This window comes from Prunus avium, chromosome 8, assembly GCF_965620075.1.
Source record: "Prunus avium chromosome 8, drPruAviu1.hap1.1, whole genome shotgun sequence".
Classification (NCBI taxonomy): Eukaryota; Viridiplantae; Streptophyta; class Magnoliopsida; order Rosales; family Rosaceae; genus Prunus; species Prunus avium.
The window spans coordinates 29,801,749-29,828,381 of NC_142291.1; the positions used below are offsets into that span (position 1 = coordinate 29,801,749).

Genomic DNA, 26,633 nt, shown 5'->3' on the forward strand with positions numbered 1-26,633 from the left:
TCAATTTCTTTGGGCTTTTGTTTTCAAAGTTAATTTCATCTTGCAGCGTGTCGAGAACACATAACATGGACCATTTCTTGATATTTATTTTTTGAACACGGACCATTTCAATTTCTTTGGGCTTTTGTTTTCAATGTCAAAGTCTTGGGCTTCTTTCCTTTTAAAACATGGCAATCCTTGGTCTTCATTACACTCTTCATAATTCTGACTTCTTCATTATAGTTGGGTTCTTACGTTAGAATTTCCTTCACGAGTTCACATGGCATTCCCATTGCCATTGCCAATTACACCTCCTTTGCATATTCCAAACTATTATTTTCTCTACCTCAGATGAGACACACTGTTTGATCCACTTGAGTAATGTGGGCCCACTGCTCAGGGTATCCACCCAGCTACCCCTTCATGCAAGGTTGAAGCTTCATCTTACAAGGTTGCTGTACTTTCCCACTTTGGAAATATTCACAGCAGATACTTGCATTGCATGGATTTGTTTATTCTTTTTCTTTTTTTTAAAATTTTTATCTCTCTCCTTTTTTCAAAGAAATCTCTTCCACTTCTTGCTTTGTTGCCCTTGTCTTCCTCCTTGATCTCCCTAGCTCCAAGCTTCATCTCCAACTCCAAAATCTATGCAAAATTCAATAATGAATCTGATTGCAATGGCTGATGCTCTTTGCACTCCTCTCTCCTTGCTTTCCAGCTCATTCTTCAATATAAAACACATTCTTTTGCCAAAGCCTTAGCCTTTGTCCCCTTGCCATGATGGGTTGTTTTTGTTCTTGTCTTCATAAAGATGCTCATTGCTTCAGAAGATATCTCTTAACCAAGGTAATTTCTTGTTACCAAAAGGCATGGTAACAAGTAGAAATGAGGTAACACCAGGTGAAAGTAAAACTGGCCCAAAATAGATTTCCAGAGCCAGCATCAATTGTTAGATCAGTTGGATAGGCTACACTTGTCCAATGGAGCTCAAATTCGGATATGTTGTAGTTAACATCCATTGGAACAAGTTTCATGAAGATCTTCACCTCATCCGAGCACCAGAGCATGCTGATCCAAGGCCAAGAAGTTGACCTACGAAAATGAACAAAAATCAGAATTTATAACCAATAATGCACTTTTAGCTCATTTTCATTCTTACCAAGGTAAAACCTATGAAAACACAAAAAGGAAGTAAAAAGCTATAAAATGTCAAGAACTAACTCAAAATAATGGGTGAATAACATGATAAATCATGTGTAAAAATGAACCGAACAGTACTCTTTCCTACCTCGGGGTTTTAGCCTTTCTTCTTGAAATTAGCTTAAGTGATTTGCATTTGGAAAATTGAAATGATCAAGTTCCTTGTCTTTTTAATAGGGCTTCCTTATTGGTTGTGTTTGTTCATGAAAGGGGAGGAAAGGGTATTTTTGCATGTACTTAGTAGGTGCTTTCTTTGCTATGTGTTAAAGTAGAAAGAGCCACTTAGAACTATTCCAGTTAACTTTGCTACGAAGGAACCGGCAGCTACCTGGAAGTTCAATGGAAGTTTATGTAGATTTTTCTCATTATTTGAGGTTTTCTTGATATTGCAATTTTTCTTTGGTTCAAGTCCAACGGTGATTGTTTGGGGGAAGAAAGGAAAACAAAAGACAATGATGAGGAAAAGGGTTATATGATATATACTTTTAAGAGTCTGAATGAATAATTAATGAGTGGTTTCTAGAAATACAACTTGGAAATTTCTAACTCCCCCAAATGGCCCCTTTTTTTGTGTGGACGAAGTGACCCCTTGATCTCCAACCAACGCGTTACAAATTTGAAAAGATTCGAGTCAGAGCCGGTCCATTAGATATGGAGGCCCTGTGCGAAGAAAGCTAATGAGGCCCTATGAGTATAAGTAAAATAACAATTTTTCAAATTTTAAAATTCATAAGTCATAAATTAAACCGAAATCATTACGTGGCATCAATTAAATTAGAACCCACAAATAGAATCAAGATCATCCTTTCAATTTTCTTTTGCATACTCACATCTATTCAATTTTCTTTTGCATACAAAAGAACTACACCTAGCAAAATGAAGCAAAATACTATAAAACCAGCAACACTCAAGATGCACACTTCTTGCAATCATATGATGGCTAATTCCAAATGCAACATATAATTTCTAAAGTCTAATATGAGAGAGAGAGAGAGAGAGAGAGAGAGAGAGAGAGAGAGAGAGAGAGAGAGAGAGAGCACGCCTTTTGACTTGCCAAAGAGTAAAGAAGATTTTGTGTTTGGACGGAAGACAGAAGAATCAAGAAGGAACAAATATCCGCTCGTTAGGAAATAATAATAATATTTTTGGAATAAAAAAAGATATAATATAATGTTGGACTTTTAAAAACATTTGGAGGCCCCTAAATTTTGGGGGCCCTGTGCAGTCGCACAGCCCGCACATGCTATGGGCCGACTCTAACTCGAGTGGCAGTGGAGTCAAGTCAACAGGTCTACCCTTCAGTTGGGCACAGCTGCCATGCATGTTCCCAATTTGAGTCAATGTCAATTTCATCTTGCAGCGTGTCGAGAACACCTAACATAGACTATTTCTTGATATTTATCTTTTGAAAATGGACCATTTCAATTTCTTTGGACTTTTGTTTTCAATATCAATTTCATCTTACAGCGTGTCAGGAACACCTAACATGGATTATTTCTTAATGTTTATTTTTTGAACATGGACCATTTCAATTTCTTTGGGCTTTTGTTTTCAATGTCAATTTCATCTTGCAGCGTGTCGAGAACACATAACATGGAACATTTCTTGATATTTATTTTTTGAACACGGACCATGTCAATTTCTTTGGGCTTTTGTTTTCAATGTCAAAGTGTTGTGCTTCTTTCCTTTTAAAACATGGCAATCCTTGGTCTTCATTACACTCTTCATAATTCTGACTTCTTCATTATAGTTGGGTTCTCACGTTAGAATTTCCTTCACGAGTTCACATGGCATTCCCATTGCCATTGCCATTGCCAATTACACCTCCTTTGCATATTCCAAACTATTATTTTCTCTACCTCAGATGACACACATTGTTTGATCCACTTGAGTACTGTGGGCCCACCGCTCAGGGAATCCACCCAGCTACCCTTCATGCAAGGTTGAAGCTTCATCTTACAAGGTTGCTGTACTTTCCCACTTTGGAAATATTCACAGCAGATACTTGCATTGCATGGATTTGTTTATTCTTTTTAATTTTTTAATTTTTATCTCTCTCCTTTTTTCAGAGAAATAGCTTTTATATCATTTTAGTTTCTTAATAATTTTATTGGTCATCCACATGTTTGGTTCATTATTATCCGCCCAACAAAATATACGGCAAATTGATATGGATATTAAAATCAAACGGAATAAACCGTTATGCTTTTGTCAAACGTCAAAGCAAGGTGCGTTGGCTTTGTACGTAAACGTTTATGCCTTTCTTAACGAGTCCGGTTTATCTGTTACCAAAGTTCCTGTGCCCCCTGTTTCCCTGCTAGTTTCGTGACATGTGGCAAGCCACTTAACTCTATTAACTCTTTTTGCTTTTTTTACTGTTTATTTTATTGCTTTTTTTCCCTATTCTGCCCCTTTCTGTCTTCTCTGCTTCCCTCTCCCCCTCTCTCCTTCGTCTCCCCTCCTCTCCTTCCTTTTTTGTTCTCTTTTCCAGGTCTCCACCTCCACGTTTTTTTTTTTTTGCTTTTGCTTTGTTTTTCTTTCTCTCTCCTCTCCTTTTTTCTTTCTTTACTGAGTTCCTCCTTCATCACTGCGGAGATGGCATGAGTTGGCTGGGGCTAGGGGCTTGCCTTGTTCTTTGGCAGCCATGGCTGTGATTCAGAGAGGTTTGGAAAATAAAGGGAGCAAAAATGGTGGGTGGAGATATATATATACATAAATTCTCTTATGCGGACATTCGGACGTTATTATCGTGCGGACGCAGTGTATTTTGTACTACCCCTCTTTGTTTTCCTGCCTGTTTACAATAGGATCCGCACGATAATAACGTGCGGACATTCGGATAAGAGAATAACTGTATATATATATATATATATATGGAACTGGAAAGGCTGATGAGTTTCATGGAAATTTTGATTTTCTTTTTCTTGGGTCTTTGATTGTGAAATGTTGGAGAATTTTAGAGATTCTAAACGCGTTTGCACAAGTTGCACGGCTTGACTTTTGACTTCGATGTTTGTTTAATAAGAAGCTTCGACAACTTCTTTGAATCATGTTGTCTGATAGTAACATAACTTGTTGTTTAGGGACCCAAAAAAGAAATGGGAAGGTGGAGATCTGGAAAAGAGAACAAAAAAGGAAAGAGAGGAGGGGAGACGAAGGAGAGAGGGAGAGAGGGAAACCAGAGAAGAGAGAAAGGGGCAGAACAGGGAGAAAAAGCAAAAAGATAAACAGAAAAAAGAAGCAAAAAGAGTTAACAGAGTTAAGCGGTGTTAAGTGGCTTGCCACATGTCACAAAACTAGTAAGGAAAAGGGGGCACAGGAACTTTGGTAACAGGTAAACCGGACTCTTTCTTAACGTCACATTGTTAGTAACGTCGCACATTATAGACAACATATGGAATATGGCTGCCCCATGCAAAGCCAATTTTGCCACCTACCTACCTATGTGGCCCTTAAATTTTTTTTTTTGATTTTTTTTTTTTCACTTTAGCTTTTATTCATTACAATTTAATAAGTTCACACTACACGAAAACATTCATTCGTCAATGAAGTGTCAAATGGTTTGATGAAGCCAACAACTTATTTTCTAGAATAGTTTTTAGGTGGAACTGTGGGGCTGTTACTTTGAAGATTGATTAAGAGCAAGTCCAGCGTCGCATGCCACCAATCCGGGCAAAAGACCCTCTAGTGCGCGACATGCAGCCCGGGCAAGCCCTGGATCCCACCAATCCTGGCAAGCCCACGGGCAATTTCTGCTTCGGCTCAAGCTCGAAGGCGCTGACGTTAGTCGAAAAAAATAGAAAAAAATTTCAATTTTTTTTAAAAAAAAAAACCAAAAAATTACAGATATTTTCTCTATAAATACATAACAATTTTATTCACTTTTCCACACCAAATCCTCATACAAACTCTTCTCCTTCCAATATTTGTAAATTGTAATCATTTTTTTTCTTCTTGCATTTGTAAATTTCTTGCATAATCATTTTATTTCTTACATTTCTAAATTGTTTATATTTTGTTGCATAATCTTTTTTTTTCTTGCCCTTGCCTTGCCTTTTGGGGTGTAGGTGCTCTAATATCTCAATTATTTTGTATGTATTTGTCATCTGTATGGGTTTTTTTTTTCCTTAGGCTAGATATGTGTTAAAATGGATGGTAAGAGGTGAAGTATTTGGCATTTCTATGTATCAGCAGAAATGCTGTGAAAATTATCTTATGACACAAACACTGGTATGGTCCATGTTAGGTGTTTTTATAATTGATTTCATCTTGCAGCGTGTCGAGAACACCTAAGGGCATTTACAATGGGCTCCCTAAATCACCTCCTTAGACAAATTTTAGGGAGAAATTGGAAAAATGCAACTCCAACCATGCTCCCTATCCACCACCTAAAATAGGGAGATCTCTAGGAGCTCTTCAATCTGAGGAGAGAGAAATGACTTATAGTGGCTCCCTATAATTTAATGCTGTTTTTTTAATATATTTTTTTTTTATAGAGATAGACCAATCATATTGAATTAAAAAATAACTGTAGTATTTATGACTCTCTAAATTAGGGAGTATGATTAGAGTTCAAATTTTATAGAGAGCTCCTAAAATAACTTTTGTGTGTTTTTATCTAAATTTTAACTAAAAAAATAAGGACTATGATTGTAGATGCTCTAACATGGACGATTTCTTAATATTTATTTTTTGAACATGGACCATTTCAATTTCTTTGTGCTTTTGTTTTCAACGTCAAAGTCTTGGCTTCTTTCCCTTTAAAACATGGCAATCCTTGGTCTTCATTACCCTCTTCATAATTCTGACTTCTTCATTATAGTTGCCACATACATTACCATTATTCCTTGCATTGCAGATTTTCACGTTCTTGTTGTTGGTTGCATTGCGATGTCTCTAAGCAGGCTATCAACTTTCCGTCTTCAATCCTTGATAAACTGCTCTGTTGTTCTCTTCATGTTCTTCAATTTTTTCCAACCCTTTGTTCATCCACTTTCCTTCAGCATCAATGACTTTGGTCGAGATGCAAACAACATACTTTATGAAGGTGATGCCGCGCCTTCTACAGGAGTGATTGAACTCAGCACGATCACAGCCAAAGATATACAGGATATATATTGCCGCACTGGCCGAGCTACGTATGCAGAACCTTTGCACTTATGGGACTCTGCTAAACTGGCAGACTTCACTACTAATTTCTCTTTCATTATCGACACTGTTGATAATGATACCAGCATTTCTGATGGACTTGTGTTTTTCCTTGCCCCTGTTCACTATCCAATTCCACCAAACTCTGCTGGTGGTGATCTAGGATTATTAAACACCACCACTCGTTTTAACAAAGCATCCCAAAACCAAATTGTAATGGTTGAGTTTGACACTTGTCCAAACTCATGGGATCCACCCTCGCCACACGTTGGGATCAATATCAATAACATCTCCTCAGTTGTTAATGCCAGTTGGGATGCTCTCGGCAACAATGGGAAGAAGGCTCACGTACAGATAACTTACAGTGCTACCACCAAGAACCTCACTGTGTTTTGGACATATGAGGAATATACTGATGTGGCCATCACTTCGCTTTCTTACCCTATTGACCTGAGAGAGGTTCTCCCAGAGTGGGTTACAATTGGATTTTCAACTTCAAGTGGCCGTGGCCGAGAGCGGAATGCTATATATACATGGGATTTCAGATCAAACTCAAAGGAGTTAAGTACCAAAAAGGAGAGGAGGTTATTCTGGATTGGGGCCGTTGCAGTTTCTGTCTTCATTTTGATTCTTGGTGTAGCCATATGCTGGTTGGTGGTAAAGAGGCAGATAAACAGGATTGATGAACATGGAAATGACTCCAATTCAGTAGCCTCCACAGATCTTGTGTGGCAAGCCTTGCCAAGACGATTTTCTTACAAAGAATTAGTTGCAGCCACCAATGACTTTGCAAACGACAGAAGGCTAGGCCAAGGAGGGTCAGGGAAAGTTTATAAAGGAATCATACAAGATCTAGGCTGCACAGTTGCTGTGAAGAGAATCGTCCCAGAATCCGAGCACTATGAGAAAGTCTTCATCAACGAAGTGAAAATAATAAGCCGCTTAATACACAGGAACCTGGTGCAATTCATTGGATGGTGTCATGAGCAAGGCGAGTGCTTACTTGTTTATGCATACATGCCTAACAGCAGCCTTGACACACATCTATTCGGCCCTAGAACAACCTTGCAATGGGTTTTGAGGTACAAGATAGCTTTGGACTTGGCCACAGCCGTTCATTACCTACATGAAGATGCAGAGACGTGTGTCCTGCATAGGGATATCAAATCAGCCAACGTATTGTTGGACTACGATTTCAAGACTAAGCTTGGTGATTTTGGGATTGCTAAGCTCGTGGATCCGCGGTTCAGGACTCAGACAACAGGAGTGGTAGGGACTTTTGGTTACATAGCCCCGGAATATGCAAATGGAGGTAGGGCTAGTAAAGAGTCAGACATGTATAGTTTTGGAGTTGTGGCCTTGGAACTTGCATGTGGAAGGAGGACTTATCAGTATGAAGAATATCACGTGCCGCTTTTCAGGTGGGTTTGGCAGCTGTACCTTGCCGGAAATCTGCTCTCTGCAGCTGATGAGAGATTGGATATGAATTTTGTTCCAAATGAAATGGAATGCTTGTTAATTGTGGGATTATGGTGTACTCATCCCGACAACAAGGAAAGACCAAAAGCAGGGCAAGTGATGAGGGTTCTTCAGCTTGAAGCACCATTGCCTCAACTTCCAAAAGATTTGCATGATCATCCGCCACCTCAACCTCAACAAGAAGCTGGTTCCTCTCAGCAATCATTAACTTCTAGTTTCGAAACTGTGGGTCGTTAAAGTAGTACACCAAACAACTTCGAGGGCAAATAGATGAAGTTAAATGTAGGGATGTTCATTTCAGTATTAATTCTTCTTATTTAGGAAGGGGGGAAATATGTGTGTGGCTGAGGGTGTTATCTGGATTTGGTGGACATCAGTTTACACCACTTGTAACATTTTCTATTCTAAAATTTTGTGTATCTTTCTTAACTGATTGCTTGACCCGCTAGATGATATGCATGATCACTGCATTCCCCGACAGACAAAAACTGATTGGTTCAAACAATTTGTCATGATGAAGCAAATCACTCCAGCTTGCAGCTAAAAGTCAATGTAGAAATTTGGCTTAGGGTTTTGAACTTTGAACAGCATTTCCCTTATTCAAAATTGGTCATACCATGAATTCAGTTTCTTAAAACAAAAATGAAAAAATAAATAAAAGAATGTTAAGAGGATGTGAAGGAATGCCAATGACATTAACAGGAGAAGGACTTCTATGTAACGAGGATAAAACTATTTTGCTATCTTCTACCAATAACACCATGGCACATGTGACAACACTAACACATGACAAAGCACTATTTGTCAGGGATAACAAAACAGTACTATTCCCGTTGCAACTAAGTTTTTCTCCATATCCCTTAACGGGGGTTTTGAGCTGCAACCCAATTGAAAAACTCAAGGGAAAGAACATAGTCCTGCTTAAATCTTTAGAAGTATATGTTTCACTTTGAAAGCAATTAGACCATTAGACGAGGAATTGAGCTTAGCCCAGTCATATAGTGAATTAGATGGTTGTATGCAACATTAACAAAATCAAGGTCCTGCCCTTTGGGTTCAGGAATTGTTCTTTGGGGTGTAGGAGGTGGGTTCCAATTCCTTTTTCCAAATTTCCCAGAAATTGTGGGGTTTGTAAAGGTGGGTTCTTTTGCAATTGAATTGGGCAAACTATGTTACCAAGACAAAAAAATTGGGCAAACTACAAAACTGACGAAATAGGAACTTAATAAGTTATTAGATCAATTCTAGGGTTAAGTGGGGTGTGTGGGGTGTGTGAAAATTAATACTTAATTTGAGGGTAGTTTTGGGAAGATAGTGGGGTTTTCTTAGAAATTATGAAAATTTGAATTAGAAGTTGGGGTGAACTTAGAACATGGGGTGAACAAAGAGAAGTGTGGGGTTTAAATAGAAAAACTCATTGCAAATATAGGCCTGTTGGGCGAGGGCTAGTTTCGTTTTTCATTTTTTCACCATTCGGCTTCAACGTTCGAGAAGCGTAACGAGGGAGGAAGAGAGGGTTCTGGTTCTAGACAAGATGAACGACGCCTCAGCCTCCGACTTCAGTGATGATACCGAGCTCCTCGCGGCACGTTCGCTTTCTGTTATAAACGCCGCATTTGATTAGGCAGAAAACCCCAAGAAAGTAAACTAGTAGCAGTGTTCAAAAAATCGGCCTAGGCGGGAGGAACTGCCGCAATTTAACCCTAATTGTTAGGGGGAGCCAGCAGGGAGTTAGGCCGCGCCTGGGTGGGTCGGGTCCTTTAAATATATATATATATATTTTTTCCTGAGCTCAGACCCTTAGGCATTGGTAACAAACGTGTACGACTTTCACAGTTTGTACAAATTTCTCATCGGAATTATTGCCATATATATATATATATATATATATATATATTGCATGCCATAATCATTGTTAGATTTAATTTTATATGCTTCAGTTGGGTGTTTTTGCATGTACTTAGTAGGTGCTTTCTTTGCTATGTGTTAAAGTAGAAAGAGCCACTTAGAACTATTCCAGTTAACTTTGCTACAAAGGAACCGGCAGCTACCTGGAAGTTTATGTAGATTTTTCTCATTATTTGAGGTTTTCTTGATATTGCAATTTTTCTTTGGTTCAAGTCCTACGGTGATTGTTTGGGGGAAGAAAGGAAAACAAAAGACAATGACGAGGAAAAGGGTTATATGATATATCCTTTTAAGAGTCTAAATGAATAATTAATGAGTGGTTTCTAGAAATACAACTTGGAAATTTCTAACTCCCCCAAATGGCCCCTTTTTTTGTGTGTGGACGAAGTGACCCCTTGATCTCCAAGCAACGCGTTACAAATTTGAAAAGATTTGAGTTAGAGCCGGTCCATTAGATATTGAGGCCCTATGCGAAGAAAGCTGATGAGGCCCTATATGTATAAGTAAAATAACAATTTTTCAAATTTTAAAATTCATAAATCATAAATTAAACCGAAATCATTATGTGGCATCAATTACATTAGAACCCACAAATAGAATCAAGATCATCCTTCGTCTATTTTCACATACATGTATTCAATTTTCTTTTGCATACAAAAGAACTACACCTAGCAAAATGAAGCAAAATACCACAAAACCAGCAACACTCAAGATTCACACTTCTTGCAATCATATGATGGCTAATTCCAAATGCAACATATGATTTCTAAATTCTAATATGAGAGAGAGAGAGAGAGAGAGAGAGAGAGAGGTGTGGTGGAGACTGGAGAGCAGAGATGCACACAACATGCCTTTTGACTTGCCAAAGAGTAAAGAAGACATTGTGTTTGGACGGAAGACAGAAGAATCAAGAAGGAACAAATATCTGCATGTTCCCAATTTGAGTCAATGTCAATGTCAATTTCATCTTGCAGTATGTCGAGAACACCTAACATGGACTATTTCTTGATATTTATTTTTTGAACATGGACCATTTCAACTTCTTTGAACTTTTGTTTTCAATGTCAATTTCATCTTACAGCGTGTCGAGAACACCTAACATGGACCATTTCTTGATGTTTATTTTTTGAACATGGACCATTTCAATTTCTTTGGGCTTTTGTTTTCAAAGTTAATTTCATCTTGCAGAGTGTCGAGAACACATAACATGGACCATTTCTTGATATTTATTTTTTGAACATGGACCATTTCAATTTCTTTGTGCTTTTGTTTTCAATGTCAAAGTATTGGGCTTCTTTCCCTTTAAAACATGGCAATCCTTGGTGTGCATTACACTCTTCATAATTCTGACTTCTTCATTATAGTTGCCACATACATTACCATTATTCCTTGCATTGCAGATTTTCACGTTCTTGTTGTTGGTTGCATTGCGATGTCTCTAAGCAGGCTATCAACTTCCCGTCTTCAATCCTTGATAAACTGCTCTGTTGTTCTCTTCATGTTCTTCAATTTTTTCCAACCCTTTGTTCATCCACTTTCCTTCAGCATCAATGACTTTGGTCAAGATGCAAACAACATACTTTATGAAGGTGATGCCGCGCCTTCTTCAAGAGTGATTGAACTCAGCAGGATCACAGCCACAGATATACAGGATATATGTTGCCGCACTGGCCGGGCTACGTATGCAGAACCTTTGCACTTATGGGACTCTGCTAAACTGGCAGACTTCACTACTAATTTCTCTTTCATTATCGACACTGTTCGTAATGATACCATCATTGGTGATGGACTTGTGTTTTTCCTTGCCCCTGTTCACTATCCAATTCCACCAAACTCTGCTGGTGGTGATCTAGGATTATTAAACACCACCACTCGTTTTGACAACCAAAACCAAATTGTAATGGTTGAGTTTGACACTTTTCCAAACACATGGGATCCACTCTGGCCACACGTTGGGATCAATATCAATACCATGTCCTCAGTTGTTAATGCCCGTTGGGATGCTCTCGGCAAACGTGGGAAGAAGGTTCACGTACAGATAACTTACAGTGCTACCACCAATAACCTCACTGTGTTTTGGACATATGAGGAATATACTGATGTGGCCAACACTTCGCTTTCTTACACTACTGACCTGAGAAAGGTTCTCCCAGAGTGGGTTACAATTGGATTTTCAACTGCCAATGGCTGTGCCCGAGAGCGGAATGCTATATATACATGGGATTTCGGATCAAACTCAAAGGAGTTAAGTACCAAAAAGGAGAGGAGGTTATTCTCGATTGTGGCCGTTGAAGTTTCTGTCTTCATTTTGATTGTTGGTGTAGCCATATGCTGGTTGGTGGTAAAGAGGCAGATAAACAGGATTGATGAACATGGAAATGACTCCAATTCAGTAGCCTCCACAGATCTTGTGTGGCAAGCCTTGCCAAGACGATTTTCTTACCAAGAATTAGTTGCAGCCACCAATGACTTTGCAAACGACAGAAGGCTAGGCCAAGGAGGGTCAGGGAAAGTTTATAAAGGAATCATACAAGATCTAGGCTGCACAGTTGCTGTGAAGAGAATCATCCCAGAATCCGAGCACTATGAGAGAGTCTTCATCAACGAAGTGAAAATAATAAGCCGCTTGATACACAGGAACCTGGTGCAATTCATTGGATGGTGTCATGAGCAAGGCGAGTGCTTACTTGTTTATGCATACATGCCTAACAGCAGCCTTGACACACATCTATTCGGCTCTAGAACAACCTTGCAATGGCATTTGAGGGTACAAGATAGCTTTACACTTAGCCACAGCCGTTCATTACCTACATGAAGATGCAGAGACGTGTGTCCTGCATGTTAACAGTATAAGGAAGAAGAATTGAGGCTGAAGGAAGAAGAAGAATATTGAAGAAGAACTCAGAAATGAGAGAGAATTTGCTTTATTGAATTTTCAATCGTATGAACAATTACAGAGAGATAGATCTGTTATATCAGATGTTTACTAACTAATTACAGCTGTAAACAAACTAACTAACAGCTGTAACTACAGCTGTAACATGTGAACCACACGTGCCAACACTAACAAACTCTTAGCTAACTATTACTGTTATCATTCCCCCTCAAATCGAGCTCTAGGTTGCCCAGCCTCATGTTTGCACAATGGCTCAAGAAAACAGGACTATGTAGTCCTTTAGTAAAGACATCAGCTAGTTGTTCTTCAGTAGGAATATACTGGACAGTAAGATCATTCCTTTGCACCCTTTCACGCACGAAATGAAAATCAATGTCGAGGTGCTTGATGCGTGAGTGATATATAGGATTAGAACTAAGAGCCAATGCAGACAAATTATCACATGAAATTGTAGGAGGCTCAGGTAAACATACTTTCAAATCCAACAAGACTTGTCGAACCCAAGCTAAATCTGCAGCTGTATTGGCCAATGCCCTATACTCTGCTTCAGTCGAACTTCTAGACATAGATCCCTGCTTTTTAGACTGCCAAGAAATAGGATTATTTCCAAGAAATACCACAAATCCTGTGGTAGACCTGCGTGTATTCAAGTCTCCAGCCCAGTCTGCATCACTATAGGCTTGCAGATGCCAATGGCCTGTAGTGAAGTGAATGCCATACTGTATGGTACCTTGAATATACCTCAAGATACGTTTGACCAAATCAAAATGTGCTTCTGTAGGTGTAGTCATATACTGACACACAGTATTGACAGAATATGACAAATCAGGCCTTGTGAAGGTCAAATACTGTAAAGCACCAACAAGACTTCGATACAAAGTTGGATCAGTTAATGGCTGCCCCGCTGTCTGTAATACTTGATTATGTGGCTTGCAAGGAGTTGGACAAGCTTTACAATTGGTCATTCCTGCTTTATTTAACAACTCTTGAGCATACTTGGTCTGATGAACAAAGATCCCTCCTGTTGAATCATAAGACACCTGAAGACCTAAAAAATAAGCAAGTCTGCCCATGTCTTTCATGTCAAACACAGCTCCTAAATCATCAATAACTGTTTGAACCAACTGAGGACTTGAACCAGTCAAAATAATATCATCTACATACAGCAGTAAAATCACAATATCAGAACCTTCATGCTTGACAAACAGGCTAGGGTCAGAATGGGAGGAATTAAAACCTAAGGCTGGAAGATAACCTGTAAACTTGGCATTCCAAGCCCTTGGTGCCTGTTTAAGGCCATAGAGGGACTTGGCCAACCTACACACAAAGTCTGGATGCTGGGAATCTTCAAAACCTGGCGGCTGTCGCATGTAAACTTCCTCTTCAAGATCACCATGTAAAAATGCGTTCTTAACATCTAACTGACGCAAACACCACTTGTTCATAGCTGCCAAACTAAGTATCAGTCTCACAGTTGTATGTCTGACAACCGGGCTAAAAGTTTCACTAAAATCCAGACCCAGTTGTTGGCTGAATCCTTGAGCCACCAAACGAGCTTTATACCTTGCAATTGAACCATCGGCATTGCGCTTGATCTTGTAGATCCATTTGCTGCCAACTATATTTTTCTGGGAAGGATAAGGCACTAGAGACCAAGTGCCTTGCATTTGTAATGCTTCAAGTTCTTCTTGCATTGCTTTAACCCAAGCAGGAGACTGAGCAGCCATGCGATAGGAAGAAGGCTCATCCGCTGCAGAAATAACAGGAATGATAGTATGATAACATTGATAATCTGGAAAAGGGTTCTGTTTGCTAATTCCACTCTTAGCTCGGGTTTGCATATGATGTGTATTACCAGATGGAATAGAAGGTGCAGATATCTCAGAGACAGAAGATGAAGTAATAGCAGATGCAGAAATGGTAGGCACAAGGACTTGTAATTGATGAGCATTTAAAACAGATGCTATAGAATCTGAAGGAGATACAGCATGAGAAAGTGAAGGACTAGGGTCTGGAGATATGGAATGTTTAGATGATGCAGAATCAGAGGTTGGCACAGACACAGAGTGATCATGAGGAGGTGCCAAATTCTCAGAACCTTGTACGGAATTAGGAATAGCAGAAGTAGGCACAGATACGAGAAGTGGAACTCGGATAGAGGTAGACGGTGAGGGCATAGAGAATACCTGAGAAACATCTGCTGGAAGCCTCTTAAAAGGACGACAAGTTTCATCATGGAGAACATGCCTAGATATCACCAATTTTCCCGTGGAAGGATTATAACAAATGACACCTTTATAACCTTGTGCATATCCAAGAAAAACACACTGAGTTGTGCGAGGTTGAAGCTTATGCTCAGCATAAGGTCTCAAATATGGATAAACTGCAGTACCAAACACCTTAACATGTGTGATATCAGGAACCAAGCCAAATAGTCTATAATAAGGAGACTGAAGATCCAAACTCTTACTAGGCATCCTATTAATCAAATAGGCAACATGAGCAGTAGCATGAAACCAAAACTGACTAGGAAGATGAGCAGCAGTCAAGAGAGTAATAGAGGTTTCAATGAGATGTCTATTCTTCCTCTCAGCTAAACCATTTTGCTGAGGAGTGTAAGGACAGGATAATTGATGTTCAATGCCCTTAGAAGCCAAATAATCAGTGAACAACTTACTAGTAAACTCCCATCCCCCATCACTTTGCAAACATTTGACAGAAGCAGTAAATTGAGTAACAAGCATGGCATGAAACTTGAGAAAAGTAGCATAAACTTCTGATTTATTATAAAGTGGATACAACCACGTATAGCCAGTACACTCATCAACAAAGATCACATAAAACCGAAAGCCATCAATAGATTTCATTCTAGAGGGACCCCACACATCACTATGGATTTTTTGAAATGGAATGGTAACCTTTACATGATCAGTAGGAAAAGGGAGTTTATGCATTTTGCCATGAAGACAATCAGAACACACGAAAAATTGAGAATCATCACAATAGGGAAGTTGAGCAGCTTTGAGCATATACTTCACCACTTCATTAGTTGGATGGCCCAACCTGTGATGCCATAAGGAGGATTTAACCTGCTGACCAAGAAACGCAACTGACGGAGACACAGAATGCTGAGAATGTTGTATGGGAGATGGTACAAAAACGGAAGATTGCAGAGACACTGGTATTGGATAGAGCCCCTGGCTACTCTTGCCTTGGATCAGAATTTGCTTGGTGAGCTTGTCCTGTATATAAAATCCAGAAACATCAAAGATAATATTGCAATTGTTATCTTTACACAGTTGATGCACAGATAAGAGATTAGCCGTGAGATGTGGAACATGAAACACGGATGGAAGTGTTAAAGAAGAAAGCTTAGCAGTTCCTATATGACGGATTTGCAAACCTTCCCCATTGCCAACAGTCACATTCTCAGCAGAATCACAAGCAGCCACATTATTAAGGTGATCGAGAGTAGAGACCATGTGATGTGTAGCACCACTGTCAGCTATCCATACTTGATCAGGATTGTAGGAAGTCTGAGCAGTCATTGCAGTCAAGGACGAAGGAGGAGATTGACCTTGAAATGCATAATTGGAACGGTGGTAACAATCCAAAGCACCATGCCCCTTTTTACCACAAATTTGGCACTCAATTATCACAGAAGAGGTAGCAGGATTAGGAGAAGAATGGCGATGGTAACAATTAGCAGCAGTGTGCCCACGCTTACTGCAAATTTGACACTCTGGAACTGCAGATTTATTGGTAGAGAAACCATTGCGAAATCCAGCAGAGGAAGGACGGAATTGAGATGAACCAGATTTACCAGAACCAAAATTGCCACGACCATAATTGCCATTGAAATTAGGACGAGGACCAGGAAAACGCGTGTTAGAGCCAGCATAGCCAACCGGACCCTGCACCGGTGTAGGAAGCAAACCTTGACCAGACGAAGGACCATAGCTTGCAGACCTAGGAACAGATTGAGAAGTAAACATTGCAGAATGGGTCACAACCCTAGCCTCAGCGGTTTGCTCAGCAACAAGAAGTTGAGCGCGGAAGTCTTTAAGAGAAAGGGAAGTATCTCGAGCAATTAACACAGTTTTGATGATATCATATTCCGGCGGCAAACCGTTGAGAGCAGCGATGACAAAATCGTCATCAGAAATCTTCACACCAGCAGAATGCAATTGATCACGAATATGCTTCAAACGAAGAAGGAATCGTTCAATCGAGTCACCACCTTTCTGCGATGTCTGCATTTCAGTCTTCAAGTGGTTGATACGTGCTCGAGAAATTGAAGCATAGCGATCCGTAAGATTAAGCCAGGCCTCACGAGCAGTGCGACTTCCAATGACATACTCAAGAGCTTCATCGGAGAGAGAGGCAATCAGCAAACTTAGGAGAGCTTTATCAGTGCGCAGCCAGTCTTTGTAAGCAGCGGTGACTTCAGAAGTAACACCTTCCTCATCCAAAATTGCAAATTTCGGAGGAGCAGTCACAGATCCATCAAGATGTCCAAAGAGATCGTAGCCCTGTAACACCGACTCAAGCTGATAGCTCCACTTCAGATAGTTGTCATCACTCAAGCGAATGGTAAGCATGCCGAGAAGAGACTCAATCTTGAGAGAGGAGGTAGACGAAGAAGACGCCATGAGATTGAAGAACTCACAAAGAATTTAGGGTTTGAGAAAAAGAAAAAAAAAAAAAAATCGGGAAGAATTTAGGATTTGGGGAAAACGTGTAGCAGAGAACAAGAATAGAGAGAGAAGGAGGAGAAATCACGCAGCAGAAAAGAGAAAGAAGATCAGGATCGATTCCTGGCGACTGATACCATGTTAACAGTATAAGGAAGAAGAATTGAGGCTGAAGGAAGAAGAAGAATATTGAAGAAGAACTCAGAAATAAGAGAGAATTTGCTTTATTGAATTTTCAATCGTATGAACAATTATAGAGAGATAGATCTGTTATATCAGATGTTTACTAACTAATTACAGCTGTAAACAAACTAACTAACAGCTGTAACTACAGCTGTAACATGTGAACCACACGTGCCAACACTAACAAACTCTTAGCTAACTATTACTGTTATCACTGCATAGGGATATCAAATCAGCTAACGTATTGTTGGACTACGATTTCAAGACTAAGCTTGGTGATTTTGGGATTGCTAAGCTCGTGGATCCGCGGTTCAGGGCTCAGACAACAGGAGTGGTAGGGACTTTTGGTTACATAGCCCCGGAATATGCAAATGGAGGTAGGGCTAGTAAAGAGTCAGACATGTATAGTTTTGGAGTTGTGGCCTTGGAACTTGCATGTGGAAGGAGGACTTATCAGGATGAAGAATATCACGTGCCGCTTTTCAGGTGGGTTTGGCAGCTGTACCTTGCCGGAAATCTGCTCTCTTCAGCTGATGAGAGATTGGATATGAATTTTGTTCCAAATGAAATGGAATGCTTGTTAATTGTGGGATTATGGTGTACTCATCCCAACAACAAGGAAAGACCAAAAGCAGGGCAAGTGATGAGGGTTCTTCAGCTTGAAGCACCATTGCCTCAACTTCCAAAAGACTTGCATGATCATCCGCCACCTCAACCTCAACAAGAAGCTGGTTCCTCTCAGCAATCATTAACTTCTAGTTTCGAAACTGTGGGTCGTTAAAGTAGTACACCAAACAACTTCAAGGGCAAATAGATGAAGTTAAATGTAGGGATGTTCATTTCAGTGTTAATTCTTCTTATTTAGGAAGGGGGGAAATATGTGTGTGGCTGAGGGTGTTATCTGGATTTGGTGGACATCAGTTTACACCATGTTGAAATAAAAAAATTTATTGACAGCAAATTAAATTCTGGCCCAAGTCTAAAGAAGTTGGGCTCATGGCTAAAATGGTCTTGTGGACTTGTTGCTAAATTAGTTTAGGCCCAAAATGAATTAATATTAATATTTTTACAAGAAAATATTAATGAATTAAAAGCAGTAACAGGATATGCTTCATGAACGGAGTTGAGGGGCTGAAAGAAAGTGGGAAGTTACTCCCACGTACAGCACCCACACAATACGTGAGCCCTTAACTGGCTCCACTCCTTTCAGTTTTCTTTGGGTCTATAAAAAGAGACCATTGGTGAGCAAAGAAAAAAGGGGACGAAGAAGAGGAAACAGAGGCAAAAATAAAAGTTGCTGCAGAAAGGAAGGCAGAGGTCTGAAGAGGCTGCTGGGATTCTGGTTGAGGAGGAAGAGAAAGAAAAGGGCAGAAGAAAGGCAAGGTATAAAGTTTATTTCTTCTCTGGAAAATTTCATCATGTTTCTCTGTACAAGATTTTCTATCAAAGTTAAAAGTCCCCTTCCGCTGCTGTCTGCCATAAAAGCTTTGAGAATGTGCACTGCGAAATTTCTTCATGTCCTTACTGTCAAAGAAGTCTCATGAGATTACTGCAGGCAAAAGAAATTCATCATTCTCAAAAATAATTGAAGAAATCATGTCTCTGTTTTTAGAGAAATCTCAAGAAATCACACAAGAGGGAGCTCTCACAAGGACCTCCCTATTGTGAAAATATACAGGTGGGCTTTCGCAAGAATCCCACTGTATTAAGTTCTATGAGCAATTGGCAGGTGTTCATAGAAATACTCGATGAAAATATACAGGTGCTATTGAGTAACAGACATAAAGACAAAGATATTCAAGAGGTTTCTGTACAAAAAGAAAACTATTTTCTTGTCAGACCAAAATTCTCCAAGTCAAGCACAAGAGAATTAAATTTGTACCCCTCAATTTCCCTGGAGCCTTGGACAAATAAAGAAGAAAAGTAATGCACAAGTGGGCAGCAAACCTTTCTCTGGCGTCTAAATGGGACTTTGCCCCAGCAAAAATCCCAGTCACAAATCAAAGAAGGAACGCACAGTTGTTCCAAACAAGACAGAGGGTAATCGGCAGCAAGCCTTTCTCTGACGTCTAAATGGGACTTTGCCCCAGCAAAAATCCCAGTCACAAATCAAAGAAGAAACGCACAGCTGTTCCAAACAAGACAGAGGGTAATCAACCCAATTCACTTTTAGTGTGAAGACACAAGTCACCAAGACAAATAGCCACACAAAAAGAAAAAGCAGAGATTTCAAAAGAGAAGAAAGGTATCAGCAAGCAAAAGGAAAAGATGGAGGTCTTAGCCAACAAGAAACGCCCAGTTGCTCTGTCAAGACAAATAATAAGAAAGGAGCCATGTAAAGGCTCGTCTGAATGCACTGCACCAATTTGAGGCCGCATGGCCTTGAAAATTCCCTTCTCTCCATGAAACCCAACCCGTGCACTTCACTTGGTTGGTTGAACACGAGAATGATCCAAACATAGATCAAATGCCATCAGTACCAATCAACACCAAGGTTGAGGCTCCAAAACCTTCTCTCACGCCAGAGCAATTGAAAGCCAGGCAACAATAGCTTAGGGAGAAAGCTCGCAGGGAGAGAAAAGGAAAGTAAAAGGATTGACAAAAAAAGACAAAAAGAAGGAAAGTGGCAAATAAAGAATAATAGAGGCTGTACTTCTTTTTTTGGTTCAAAGGCTCCATACTTAGACAAACAAGACGCTGCCTCTAATTCCCATACATCAATTTAATATTTTAATGGGTTATGTAGTCTAAATCTGACAGAAAGGAGCACAGGAAAGTATCAACCTTGTTTTGATGTCTCCTTGGTCCTGGCGTCTCAAACTCAAAACTCTGAATTGATTATGGTTAACGGGTAGCTGAAGAGATACATAGCTTGGTCCAATCTGAGTTAATTTAAACTACTCCAGATAAAGATGGGAGTGACTCACTTTGGATTGATCTCTACTACTCCAAATGGATATCAGTTTCAAATGGCAGCTGGCTCTCAAAACCTTTCTGACATGGACTTTTGTTTATGGGCTAACTAATGGAAATGTCAAGGCCCGGAAACATAATTAATGGGTTGACAAAACAAATTACCCATTAATTTTCAACAACCCAAAATATTTGATGGGTGGTCCAAATAAATTATGTTATCTCAAAGTTATATGGGAGCAAATTAATGGGCTCATTAAAATGCCTGTTAATTTTCTTTGGACATCGACAATAAAAAATGGTACAAAACCGTTCCAAATTTTCTCATGGGTCATCTACCCATATAAATTTCAATGAGATCAAATTTAAATCTCTCAACCACAAACTCTTTCAAGGGGTCATTCATTCCTTGAAAATTCAATCAAATATATTTCCGAACTACGTTGGTTTGATCCCATCAAGGGTACGTAGGCAGTCTAACACCCCAATAGACGCAACCGCAATCAAACTTGAATCACTGGTTACATCAACCAAATTCCCACAAATCAAATATCTATTTCCACACAAATCATTTCTGAACAACATCCGGTTTGATTCCGCCAAGGATACGTAGGCAATTTGGAAATTCAATCCAGATACAACCGCAAGTCCAAACAGAATCCCTGGTTTACCTTAACCAAATTAGCCATAAACACTTTTCCAACCATAAAATCAAATTGAATCCCTGGTCCAACCACATTCATCCAAATTCCATAAAATATTTCTCACACCGCAAATTCTTTCAAGGGGTCTTTCATTCCTTGAAAGTCCAATCAAATTCTCTAGTGAAGTACAAAAGGCTTGATCCCCGACAGGGGGTATGTAGGTAGTCTAGGGTTTCCTGGATGCAGCCATAACATCAAATCAAATTCCATTATTTATTTCATTCTTCACATTGGAATCAAAGGGTGTTCTCTTCTCAAAGAGATTATAATTAAGAGATATTTTTTATCTTGAATGGGTCGTACTCAATTAATAATAAAAACTCTTATTGGTAAATAAGAGTGAAATTATGTTGGGTGAATTTTTAATTACGTTATTACATTTTTTATCTAACACACCAATTGCAAATATAGGCCTGTTGGGCGAGGGCTAGTTTCGTTTTTCATTTTTTCACCGTCCGGCTTCAACATTCGAGAAGCGTAACGAGGGAGAGGAAGAGAGGGTTCTGGTTATGGACCAGATGAACGATGCCTCAGCCTTCGACTTCAGTGATGATACCGAGCTCCTCGCAGCACATTCGCTTTCTGTTATAAACACCGCATTTGATTAGGCAGAAAACCCCAAGAGAGTAAATTGGTAGTAGTGTTCGAAAAATCGGCCTAGGTGGGAGGAACTGCCGCAATTTAACCCTAATTATTAGGGGGAGGAGTAGGCCTCATCATTTGGCCCGCGGGCTCATGGGCCGATGGGGGCTCGCCCGGCCCGTTATGGGCTTTGAGATGGCCCGGCCCGCCTTGGGCCGGGCTAGGCTTGGACTTGAGTGTTTGAAGCCCGTCCCGGCCTGATTAGGCCCAAAAAAGCCCGGCCCGTTAGGCCCGCATACATATATAATTATGTATAAATAAGAGTTTAGGATTTGGATTATATCACTTAAATCACATATATAATTTGTTTCATTTCATTTACTTTTCTTTACTCATTCCTAGTTTATAATTGGATGATTAGCACATTAATTTAATTTGTGTCAATTATTAATACAACAATTATATATATATAAATAAGATGAACAACATATCATATCACCAAATATAATCATATCACGAAACATAATCGTATCACCAAATATAATCATGCTTTTCTTGAACACATCACCAAACATTTGCATATTTATTCATACAATCCTTTAAAAAAAATATTTTTTTTATACTTATTATTTTTTAAAATTATTTCTTAAAACGTATTACGGTCTAATTATGTAATAACCTCAAAAATAATACTTGGTTTTATTATTTTTGTAGAAAATCTTATTAAGTTGTGTGACTTTATTAGGTGTTTTATGAATTTGGTTTGATGTGAAAATATTGGAATTAAGTGAGTTTAATCTCAAATTTGGACTAAAATGCCCTTATGATTAAGTTTATGATTTTTTTCTATTGAAGTAGGCCCGGCCTGGCCCGATGGGCTTTTGTCTGCCGCGCAAATCTCACGGCCTGGAGTTCCGGGCCGAGGGGATGTGCGTTGACACGCGGTTTCCTGCTTTTGGGTGCGGTGCGGTTGTGCGCGGGCGTGCCAGCACGGTCTACCGTGCGTCGAGATGTTGATGAGTGTTGAATGGATAAGTGGTGCGCCTGTTTGAACTCGTCTTCTTAATCAAACGATTGTAGCCGAGAGAGGAACTGGTCTCGGCTGTTAGGTTCACGGCCTGAACTACAAGGTCGTTGAGTGATGGTGTTGGTGGTGGGTTTTGGGCGGTGCTCCGGCGCGCTGCTCAGGGAGCGGCGGTCGTGTGATATATGGGGTGAGTGAACGAACAACAAGGATGGTGCTCCGGCGCCTTGAAAATCAAGGGTCGTATGATATATTGATGAATGGATTTTCCTTACAACCTAACACTACTCCTAGGAAAGCAAGTAAAGATATTGAAAGTGCATTACAGGAAAAGATAAGTTGCTCCGTGGGAGGCTTTGTTTTGGTGTTGAACTCTTTGAATGTAGCTCGAGCCTTGTATTTATAGGGAGAGTCCCTGGAGGAGTAATCGAGGCTGAAAATCTGCGTGGTGGAGCTTGATTAGAGCAAGTGGGCAGTCCAATCGACATTTGGGATCGTGAAGTATGGTGGTGTGACCCCCGAAATCCTGGTGAATCTCGGCCGCCGCTCTCGATCGTGGGTTCTGAACTTCTGGCCGTGGAGACTCATTTATGGCCTGGATAGCTGGTGAACCAATATCTCAAGCTGTCAGAATTCTTTGTGAGAATGTCCACGTCTAATCACTCTGATCCACATCACCAAATCCTGACTTCAATCACTTCCCACCTTCCCTCGTGCATTAAATGCTCCTTTGTGGCCAGTGGGTTTGCTACATTTAAACAGGCACTACTTCATTAAATGAAGTCTGGGACCCTGTTGTCACGTGATGATTTTCTTTTAATGCCCCTGGCCGTGAAATTGCCCGGCCTCGGCCTCGGCCTGCACTTAAGGCCGAGATGATCATGCCTTAGCATTTCTTCTTTTGTCTTTAGAAAGGCGAAGTACCCTGGCGAAACGCCGCGTTTTAGTTTTACAAACAAGTGCCAGGGCCGAGAGAAGAGGTTCCTTCGGCCAGCTTATGGCCGTGATTTATCAAGCACAAACAGCTTTCTCAAGCCCGGCCCATGGGTCGGGCTTGGGCTTTGAATTTTCTAAAAAAATCCAGCCCGGCCCGGCCCATTGACGAGCCCTAGGGAGGAGGCAGGGAGTTGAGCTGCGCCTGGGCGGGTCAGGTTCTTTAAATATATATATATATATATATTTTTGGTCATGAGCTCAGACCCTTAGGCATTGGTAACAAAAGCGTACGACTTTCACAGTTTGTACAAATTTCTCATCGGAATTATTGCCATTAATATTTTTCAGCTTTAGACAGGCTACTGTTTTACCCAAAAAAAAAAAAGATGATCTTTCTTCTCGTGATTTGCATTTGGAAAATGGAAATGATCAAGTTTTATTTAATTCGCTTTGCAGGTTAAGAATCTATTAGGAAGATACTTGGCTAATCTCTTTGGTAAACCTTATTTTTGATATAGTAATTTAATGAAATGACGTTGAATTTGAAAATCAAGATGTGCTCAAATTTGTTTGTATACTGCTATTGCTGAAAATTATTCAAACATGTAGTTGAGTTGAGTAGGTGTTTGATTACCCAGAAAGAAATAAACAAAAACACTTTGGCTACCTCCTCCATTCTAAACAATCTTCAGTGAATTTATTTCTGGATACCTCCTTCATTCTACCCTTGTTTACAATTCCATTTTACAAAATCCCATTCAATCCATTTTATTCACACTACACGAAAACATTCATCCGTCAATGGAGTGTCAAATGGTTTGATGAAACCAACAACTTATTTCCTAAAATTGTAACATCCCGACCCCAAAATGAAAGAATTAAATTTAAAACATAATAAATAAATTAAAATAAGTAAATTAAATAAACTAATATGAATTAATTAATAATAATTATTGAAATTTAATAATTAATATTATTTAAAGGGCAAAATGGTTAATTTTGATTTCGGGAAAGAATTTGGCAAAACGAGTTGCCCCATTGCGTCCGTCTTGTTGAAAAGAGTTCGTAGACGGGCGGCATGCTCGATTTGGGAAATTAACGAATAAAAAGGACATAATGGTAATTATGGAAATTTATTAAAAAATTACTTAAAACCCAAAAATAACCCCAAAACCCAAGGAGTGCGCGAGTGCACAGTGGCACTCGCCTTCTCTCTCTCCCAAACCCGATCTCCCCTCTCTCTCTCTTCGGTCTCGCACCTGATCGGTGCATAATTACATATCATTTTGTATCCTTCTAACTTATGATTTGGTTATGTTTTTGAGTTAAACTTGTGCTTTTAATAAGTTTTGTGTTTGTTTCAGTGTAATAAGCTTGAAAGTCATTAAATGCATTTTGGAGACAAGTTAGCTCATCGGTGACTGCAGATCAGTCAACTTCACGAATTGGACTGTACTTTCTCAAGAAGAACCAGATGATGAGCCATACATCATTGGAAAGATACGGAAGTCTAGTTTCTGGAGAATTTTACGGTTTATGATTCCAAGTCTTCTAGAGAAAGTTATACAAGTTTTGGCAACTTAAGGTCAAATTCGGCAGCATCTACGTTAATGGGCCAAATATCACATTTGAAGGGCTTTCCGATTTTTCCTTGAGCTGGGCTGCATATTCTTGGAAAGATAATTCAAAGAGCTTCAAGATCCAGATTTTTCCAGATTTTGTAGGAGGGAAGATCAAGCCCAAAATAAGCCCACAAGCTGACTGCAATGAAGTCAATTCCAGTCTATTTTCGGCAGTCAACTTGCAAGGCCCAAAACATACACTTGTACTGCTCATATGGGAATACATTCTTCATACAAGTTGTTCCAATGGGTGTCTATTATGACACATCCAAATTTGAGCCCCATTGGATACATATTGAAACCTCAGGCCTTCCTACACCAAGCCTAGTTCAGAAGAATAGTTTTTTTCCAGCAATCAAAAGAAAACCCACATGGGTTGGCAGCAAAAGGCAGCCACAATTGAACACCTTTGATATCCCATGTGAAGAAAGCTTGAGGTACAGCAAAAGAAGTATGGGATGAGATTGATTCCAACCACACTAACATAGACAAGATGATGTGGGAGTTATGAATTGTATTAAAAGAGGAATGGTGGTGTTGGAATTCATCATGATGTTCCTTCCTCTTAGCCCTATAAATAGAGAAGTCTTCAAGCTTCATAACACAACCCCAAGGGGGGAGCTCTCAAACACTTCTCTAGAGCTCCCTTCCCTTCTCTCCCTCAAATTCTCTTAGTTTCCTTTCAAGTTGTCAATTGTTGTAACAAAATGATTTTACGGAATTTTCCTCCAAGTTTTCAAGTTCTACTTTAATTTTATTTGTAATGTACATTCTTTCTTAAGTATTCAAGTTTAATTAGTTTCCAAATTTCAATTATGGTTTTTGTTCTTATTCATTATGCTTATAAGTTAATATGCTAGTTTCAATGATTGATCACCATTTAGGCTTGCATGTTAGCTATCTTGGTTTGAATTAAGAGTAGACACCATGTTTTAATTCGAATTGAACTATGAATAGGAAGAGTATGTATGGACATTCGACAACAGGGATTAGATACATGCTTGGTTGTTTAAATTGTTCTTCTATGCTTAATGGATTCCTAATGCTTAGTTTAGGTTAGACAACAGATGATTAAATTAGGGAATTATGAATACAAGGTTAGGACCAAACACCATGGCTTAATCATACTTTAGCTAGAATCAATCCGCTAATCTAATTGAACTTGGGAACTTATCTGCTTGAGTTATTTTCTTTTTTTTCTTTCTTGTTTTTCTGTTTTGTGTAGGAAAACTGAATTGGATCATTTAATCACCAATCCTCGTGGGATTGACCTCGCACTTACATATGCTATACTACCAAACGGCTCGTGCACTTGCGAGTATCACAAGTTGAGGATACAGCTGAATCCATTTTGGTGCAGCTGAA

General features: G+C 39.5%; 2 pseudogenes; both read left to right on the forward strand.

Annotated features, from left to right (window-relative positions):
• The first annotated feature begins 5,989 nt into the window (after positions 1-5,989).
• LOC110772316 (L-type lectin-domain containing receptor kinase IX.1 pseudogene) lies at positions 5,990-8,264 on the forward strand (annotated as a pseudogene).
• Positions 8,265-11,000: 2,736 nt separating this feature from the next.
• LOC110772320 (L-type lectin-domain containing receptor kinase IX.1-like) lies at positions 11,001-18,278 on the forward strand (annotated as a pseudogene).
• Positions 18,279-26,633: the final 8,355 nt, after the last annotated feature.